Source organism: Nerophis lumbriciformis, linkage group LG37 (genome assembly GCF_033978685.3).
Source record: "Nerophis lumbriciformis linkage group LG37, RoL_Nlum_v2.1, whole genome shotgun sequence".
Lineage (NCBI taxonomy): Eukaryota > Metazoa > Chordata > Actinopteri > Syngnathiformes > Syngnathidae > Nerophis > Nerophis lumbriciformis.
In genome coordinates, this window is record NC_084584.2 from 16939847 (window position 1) to 16948875 (window position 9029).

Consider the following 9029-nt stretch of genomic DNA (forward strand, 5'->3'; position numbering starts at 1 on the left):
TCCAATGGTTCTGAACTAGGGGTGTGGGGAAAAAATCGATTTGAATTCGAATCGCGATTCTCACGTTGTGCGATTCAGAATCGATTCTCTTTTTTTTTTTGAAATCGATTTTTTTTTTTTTATTAATCAATCCAACAAAACAATACACAGCAATACCATAACAATGCAATCCAATTCCAAAACCGACCCAGCAACACTCAGAACTGCAATAAACAGAGCAATTGAGAGGAGACACAAACACGACACAGAACAAACCAAAAGTAGTGAAACAAAAATTAATATTAAAAACAGTATCAATATTAGTTACAATTTCAACATAGCAGTGATTAAAAAATCCCTCATTGACATTATCATTAGACCATACTTGCCAACCCTCCTGAATTTTCCGGGAGACTCCCGAAATTCAGCGCCTCACCCGAAAACCTCCCGGGACAAATATTCTCCCGAAAATCTCCCGATTTTCAGCCGGAGCTGGAGGCCGCGCCCCCTCCTGGACCTGAGTGAGGACAGCCTTTTTTCAGACGGGAGGACAACAGGGTGACAAGAACTAAATCATCCAGACTAGAGATAAATTGTATTATTATGTTTATCTTACCTAAAAATAAATATATTTATTAATTAAAAAAAAAAAAAAAACGAAATACATTTTTACAATATTTTGCTAAAAACATCAAAATTAATTGTATTTTTATTTGTATTTTTTCTGACTCCTTATTACATCCAGCCATAGAATTATACCGGTACATTAAAATAAACACATTTTAAATAATTAATTTTAAATTATCATAATTCATTTAAAATGACCATATTTAATTATTAAAATAATTGCTTGTTTATCAACAACTTTACAATTTTATTCATTACAATTTGAAGCTCTCAGAAGCCAAGTTCTTATATTAATGTTATATTTATGCAAGTTTGAAGTATCAATTATCTAAACACAGATTTGTTTGCATATTTTCAGGATGTATATATATATATATATATATATATATATATATATATATATATATATATATATATATATGTGTGTGTGTGTACAGGGGCGCCGAAAATGGGGGGTAAAGGAGACGGATTCTAGGGGCCCATGATGGAGGGGGCCCAGAGAGGCCCCTAATGATGATGGAATTATAATACAGAAAAATAATGACACTGAGTTGGGGGCCCTGTAAAGATTCTTTTCATGGGGCCCAAAATCCCTAGCGGCGCCCCTGTATATGTATGAAATACTTGGTGAATTCTAGCTGTCAATATACTCCTCCCCTCTTAACCACGCCCCCACTCCCCACCTCCCGAAATCGGAGGTCTCAAGGTTGGCAAGTATGCATTAGACATTTATAAAAATAAAATAAAAATTAACAATAGTGTCACAGTGGCTTACACTTGCATCGCATCTCATAAGCTTGACAACACACTGTGTCCAATATTTTCACAAAGATAAAATAAGTCATATTTTTGGTTCATTTAATAGTTAAAACAAATTTACATTATTGCAAAAAACATTGTCCTTTACAATTATAAAAGCTTTTTTTACAAAAATCTACTACTCTGCTTGCATGTCAGCAGACTGGGGTAGATCCTGCTGAAATCCTATGTATTGAATGAATAGAGAATGCTTTTGAATCGGGAAAAAATCGTTTTTGAATCGAGAATTTTGTTGAATTGAAAAAAAAAATCGAATCGTGGGACACCCAAAGATTCACAGCCCTATTCTTAACCTTGTTGGAGGTACCGAACCCCACCAGTTTCATATGCGCATTCACCGAACCCTTCTATAGTGAAAAATAAAATGTTTTTTTCTTAATTTATAAATAATAATCATGAAATTATGTTATTATATTAAATAAATACTAATAAAGATATATTTTACAAACAGAAAGTTACAGGAATGTACACAAGATCCCATGTTTACATCTCATTGTGCAACATGTGAATGTTTTAGTGGGAACTAAATGCGATATCTGAAAGGGGTACAAATTATTTCCAAAGCAGGAACCCCACCCAGACATATAATACTAGTGCACAGCTCATGAAAACCAATATTTTTTGTTATTGTCATTGTAAGTGGGCCAAAATACTTATATTAGAAAATAATCTCATGGAAATGACTGCTGTCATTTGATTATAATAATAAAACATTTAACTTGTTATTTAGTCGGGTTTAGGACAGGTGTGCTGCAGGTGTGGCCACAGTGCATGTGCACGTCTGACGTCGCTCACATGTGCTCCATATGAATGCTCAATGAGTTTTTACGTTTGCTCGCGCATATGGAAAATTAGAGGGAACATTGTTTGGGGGTATTATCTATAATACGTCGATAGGGAGAAGTTTTTATTTACACGATTAGCCGGGTGTGTCTTGACCCTAGGGTTCGATCAAACCCAGGTGAAGAACCACTGCACTAATCACACCAGGTGAGGCCTAGATACTTTTGGAGGTTTTGTTTTTTTTGCACATTAGAATAACAAGAAAAAATAATAATATAATTTAAAAAATAATATACGCGTTCATAAAAACGTTATCTCAATAATATTATGATATGATAAATGGGTCCAAAAAGTATTTATTTTTTAGCCTTTATTTAACCAAGTAAAAATCCCATTGAGACCAAAGATAACTCTCCAAGGGAGACCTGGCCAAGAGGGCAGCAGCAAGGTTACATTAAAAACAGTAAACAACACATAAAACATCAAATTTACAACATTAAAACTTGCTCACATGACACATGTGCATACAGACAAGGTAGACTGCAGTCCTTTCACAGATGCTTTAAACTCATTCAATGTAACAAGGGTTTGAAGTTGAATATTCGATTGTAGGTTATTCCAAGCCTTCGGTGCTTAAAAACTAAATGCTTTCTTGCCCAGTTCAGTTCTTACTTTAGGGACGACAAATTGCAGAACATTCATTGAACGAAGATTGTGACTTCCTTGTTTCTTTGTTAAAAAAGACAAGATGGAGTGATACCCAGAATGGTTTTGTACAAACCCTGTTTTCATATGAGTTGGGAAATTGTGTTAGATGTAAATATAAACGGAATACAATGATTTGCAAATCCTTTTCAACCCATATTCAATTGAATGCACTACAAAGACAAGATATTTGATGTTCAAACTCAATAAACTTTATTTATTTTTTTGCAAATAATAATTAACTTAGAATTTCATGGCTGCAACACGTGCCAAAGTAGTTGGGAAAGGGCATGTTCACCACTGTGTTACATCACCTTTTCTTTTAACAACACTCAATAAAGGATTGGGAACTGAGGAAACTAATTGTTGAAGCTTTGAAAGTGGAATTCTTTCCCATTCTTGTTTTATGGGGTCTCCGCTGTCGTATTTTACGCTTCATAATGCGCCATGCATTTTCAATGGGGGACAGGTCTGGACTGCAGGCGGGCCAGGAAAGTACCCGCACTCTTTTTTTACGAAGCCACGCTGTTGTAACACGTGCTGAATGTGGCTTGGCATTGTCTTGCTGAAATAAGCACGGGCGTCCATGAAAAAGACGACGCTTAGATGGCAGCATATGTTGTTCCAAAACCTGTATGTACTTTTCAGCATTAATGGTGCCTTCACAGGTGTGTAAGTTACCCATGCCTTGGGCACTAATGCACCCCCATACCATCACAGATGCTGGCTTTTGAACTTTGCATCGATAACAGTCTGGATGGTTCGCTTCCCCTTTGGTCCGGATGACACAATGTCGAATATTTCCAAAAACAATTTGAAATGTGGACTCGTCAGACCACAGAACACTTTTCCACTTTGCATGAGTCCGTCCTAAATGATCTCGGGCCCAGAGAAGCCGGCGGCGTTTCTGGATGTTGTTGATAAATGGCTTTCGCTTTGCATAGTAGAGCTTTAACTTGCACTTACAGATGTAGCGACCAACTGTATTTAGTGACAGTGGTTTTCTGAAGTGTTCCTGAGCCCATGTGGTGATATCCTTTAGAGATTGATGTCGGTTTTTGATACAGTGCCGTCTGAGGGATCGAAGGTCACGGTCATTCAATGTTGGTTTCCGGACATGCCGCTTACGTGGAGTGATTTCTCCAGATTCTCTGAACCTTTTGATGATATTATGGACCGTAGATGTTGAAATCCCTAAATTTCTTGCAATTGCACTTTGAGAAACGTTGTTCTTAAACTGTTTGACTATTTGCTCACGCAGTTGTGGACAAAGGGGTGTACCTCGCCCCATCCTTTCTTGTGAAAGACTGAGCATTTTTTGGGAATCTGTTTTTATACCCAATCATGGCACCCACCTGTTCCCAATTAGCCTGCACACCTGTGGGATGTTCCAAATAAGTGTTTGATGAGCATTCCTCAACTTTATCAGTATTTATTGCCACCTTTCCCAACTTCTTTGTCACGTGTTGCTGGCATCAAATTCTAAAGTTAATGATTATTAAAAAAAAAAAAAAAAATGTTTATCAGTTTGAACATCAAATATGTTGTCTTTGTAGCATATTCAACTGAATATGGGTTGAAAATGATTTGCAAATAATTGTATTCCGTTTATATTTACATCTAACACAATTTCCCAACTCGGGACGGCGTGGCGCAGTGGAAGAGTGGCCGTGCGCAACCCGAGGGTCCCTGGTTCAATCCCCACCTAACACCAACCTCGTCATGTCCGTTGTGTCCTGAGTAAGACACTTCACCCTTGCTCCTGATGGGTGCTGGTTAGCGCCTTGCATGGCAGCTCCCTCCATCAGTGTGTGAATGGGTAAATGTGGAAGTAGTGTCAAAGCGCTTTGAGTACATTGAAGGTAGAAAAGCGCTATACAAGTACAACCCATTTATCATTTATATGGAAACGGGGTTTGTAGATGAAAACATAGGCGTCGAGCACATAAAGATGTCCAATCAATCATTGAGTATAACACACAATGGTGAGTAAGGGTAGCGCAGTTGGTGATGAATCTCAGTGGTATACACTATCCAGCTTGTGGAGACAACCAGCAGTAGCATTCATGTACAACACATCTCCATAGTCAATAACAGGTAAAAAGGTTGTTTCCACCAATTTCTGTTTCACAGTAAAAGAAAAGCAAGACTTGTTTCTATAATAAAATCCCAGTAAAAATGTTTTTATTTTTTTTACAACATACTGAATGTGCTCCTTAAAACTCAAGTGGTCATCAATTAAAAATCCTAAATATTTAAAAGCAGATACTAACATAATTTGTTGCCCATTTCTTGTTAAAATGTTCTCACACAGTTCTTACAGTTCTTGATGTGGTAAAGAACATACACTTTGTTTTCTCTGCATTTAAAACCAGTTGAAGATCGCAAAGTTGTTCTTGTACTCTGTCAAATGCATATTGTAGATATTTAAAGGCCTCGGCAGGAGTGGGTGCTGTGCAGTATATGACAGTATCATCAGCATAGAAATGGAAAGTTGAGTTCGGAATATTCTGTCTAAGATTATTTATGTAAATAGTGAATAATAAGGGGCCCAACACAGAACCCTGAGGGACACTCTTTTTCCCTTGCAGTATGTCCGAGGAGGAACGTTCTATCTGAACAGCCTGAGTTCTACTTGTGAGGTAATTTGCAAACCATCCAACTGCTTGCTGAGAAAAACCAAAAGCTGAAAGACGTTTGATTAAAACGACATGATCAACAGTATCAAATGCCTTTGAAAAGTCAATAAGGAGAGACAGACAGCACTGCTTCTTGTCAAGAATTTCAGTTACATCATTTATGAACTTCATAGCAGCAGTAACAGTACTGTGATTGTTATTTGATAAAAGTTGTTATTATATAGGCTGACCATATTCTGAAATCCCAAAAAGAGGACACATATATGCGTGCCAAATTTGCCAATGATACTCAAACTTGCTTTATAAATGATATATTTATTTAAATAAAGCATTTTTTCTCCTCTGTTAACAGCAGTGTTGGCGCTAGGAATTTTCAAAATGGGGTCCCAGGGACCCCAGCAAGTCATAAAAATGGGGTCCCACAGTACATTTTTGGGGTCCCACTTTTTTGCAAGCGTTTTGAAAACAAATGATAAACGTATGCGTTATCCTATCATATCTCACATTCTATATTGTGTTTTGGAAAAAGGTTGTCATAAATGTTACTTAATTCATTAAAAAAAAAATTTTTTTTTAAATAAGACAAATTTGTATACAAACGTAAATGTATTCAGTTATAAACATTCATTCACTTTCTTCTTTCCTTCGTGGATCTAAACTTTACCACTGCTGCTAGTTTTTTCTATGTTTTTATTTAATAAGTTGTAGATGTATTTATTTCAGTATAAAAGTGTAAAAAGTGTTTTGCTTGGGTGATGAAATGATGATAATGATGTGCCAGGGCATACATACATTTTATATTTAACGTTCAAATCTCTGGAGTCTACATCAACTTCAGATCTATCCCTCATTTCAAAATATTTTAGTTTTTTTTATGTTGTTTTTTTATGTGTATATTTGTACCATGAATTGGTTAACGTGGTTAAGTTGAAAAACTTATTCGGGTGTTACCATCGACCCCAAAAGGGACAAGCGGTCCCTCCCTCACGAATGTTGCTGCGTTCGCACCCCTTCACAATTTGTTTTGTTTTCAACCCCTTCTTAACCCTGGACGTACATTGAAAATACACACAATCCTAACTCAAAATGCCGGACATTTCAGGCATTTAAGAAACCCCGCAAAAGACGACATGTCCGGGGAAAAGAGGACGTATGGTCAGTCTACAATAAAACAATATTTTTGCGTCTGACAAAAAACAACTCAAACTGCTGGCTTACACTTATAAAAATACTATGTTTGTTATAGTTTAATATAAAACTTGAGCGCCCCCACTTCTCCCAGTGTGGCGAGTCAGAGTACTGCTGAGGCACTGAAGTGCAAGTTGACAATATATCGCCCCCTACCGTGAGGCAGAGGTACTTGCTGCCTCATGGACTGCCTTTTCCCAGCGGCAACAAGCACGCACACGCTCAATACACTTTGTGTGTAGCCGTGGAGGCGCGTTATTTTGATCAGGAAACACGGGAGTTTCCGCGATTTTGACCATGAAAATGATCAAAATATACAGAAAGCACACCAAAATCACAAAGAAAGCATAGACCAAAAAAGAAATGTTAAAACATATTTTATTACTTCGTTTTTGAACATCTCATGGTTAAGCCTTTTACCCCCCCGCCTCCTGGTGGCAAGGTGAGGCACTGCCTCACTTGCCTCCCCTGACAGCACATCACTGACTCACCGGCATACATTCAACCCAATATTTTTATTTGGTGTGCACAAAAAAAAATCGATTCATATCTCGAGTCTAACTTTTACAAAAATTGAGTCAAAAAAGAGGGGGAAAAAACATTTTAAATAAGAATCCATTTTTTAAGACGTTTCAGGCCATCACCATGCAACCAGAATTAGCTTTTTTAAATTTGTCTTGAATAAGTTTAATTATAACAAATAATACATTCTGATTGAGCGAATCGTTTCTTAATCCAATCGCCACCCGTGGAATCGGATTGAATCGTTAGGTGCCAGATGCAGGATTGGATTCACACACTTAATTTGTATCTTAAAGCAGTGTTTTTCAACCTTTTTTGAGCCGAGGCACATTTTTTGCGTTGAAAAAATCCGGAGGCACACCACCAGCAGGAATAATTAAAAAATGAGTTGACAGTAAAGAGTCGTTGTCGCAATTGTTGGATATGACTTTAAAGCATAACCAAGCATGCATCACTATAGGTCTTGTCTCAAAGTAGGTGTACTGTCACCACCTGTCACATCAGGCCCTGACTTATTTGGACTTTTTTGCTGTTTTCCTGTGTGTAGTGTTTCTTGTCTTGCGCTCCTATTTTGGTGGCTTTTTTTGGTATTTTCCTGGAGCAGTTTCATGTCTTCCTTTGAGCGATATTTCCCGCATCTACTTTGGTTTTAGCAATCAAGAATATTTCAGTTGTTTTTATCCTTCCTTGTGGGGACATTGTTGATTGTCATGTCATGTTCGGATGTACATTGTGGACGCCGTCTTTGCTCCACAGTAAGTCTTTGCTGTCGTCCAGCATTCTGTTTTTGTTTACTTTGTAGCCAGTTCAGTTTTAGTTTTGTTCTGCATAGCCATCCCTAAACTTCAATGCCTTTTTCTTAGGCACACTCACGTTTTGTTTATTTTTAGTTTAAGCATTAGATACCTTTTTACCTGCACGCTGCCTCCCGCTGTTTGCGACATCTACAAAGCAATTAGCTACCTGCTGCCACCTACTGATATGGAAGAGTATTACACGGTTACTCTGCCGAGCTATATACAGCACCGACACTCAATATCAACACATCATTTGCAGACTATAATTACTGGTTTGCAAAAAATATTTTTAAATTTAATTTAATTTAACAGTTGACAGTAAAAAGTCGTTGAGTATGACTTTAAAGCATAACCAAGCATGCATCAATATAGCTCTTGTCTCAAAGTAGGTGTACCACCTGTCACATCACACCATGACTTATTTGGAGTTTTATGTTGTTTTCCTGTGTTTGTGTTTTAGTTCTTGTCTTGCGCTCCTATTTTGGTGGCTTTTTCTCTTTTTTTGGTATTTTCCTGGAGCAGCTTCATGTCTTCCTTTGAGCGATATTTCCCGCATTTACTTTGGTTTTAGCAATCAAGACTATTTCAGTGGTTTTTATCCTTCATTGTGGGGACATTGTTGATTGTCATGTCATGTTCGGATGTACATTGTGGACGCCGTCTTTGCTCCACAGTAAGTCTTTGCTGTCGTCCAGCATTCTGTTTTTGTTTACTTTGTAGCCATTTCAGTTTTAGACTCGTTCTGCATAGCCTTCCCTAAGCTTCAATGCCTTTTCTTAGGCGCACTCACCTTTTTTTTATTTTTAGTTTAAGCATTAGATACCTTTTTACCTGCACTCTGCTTCCCGCTGTTTCCGACATCTACAAAGCAATTAGCTACCGGCTGCCACCTAGTGATATGGAAGAGTATTACACGGTTACTCTGCCGAGCGCTAGACAGCACCGACACTCAACAACAACACATCATTTG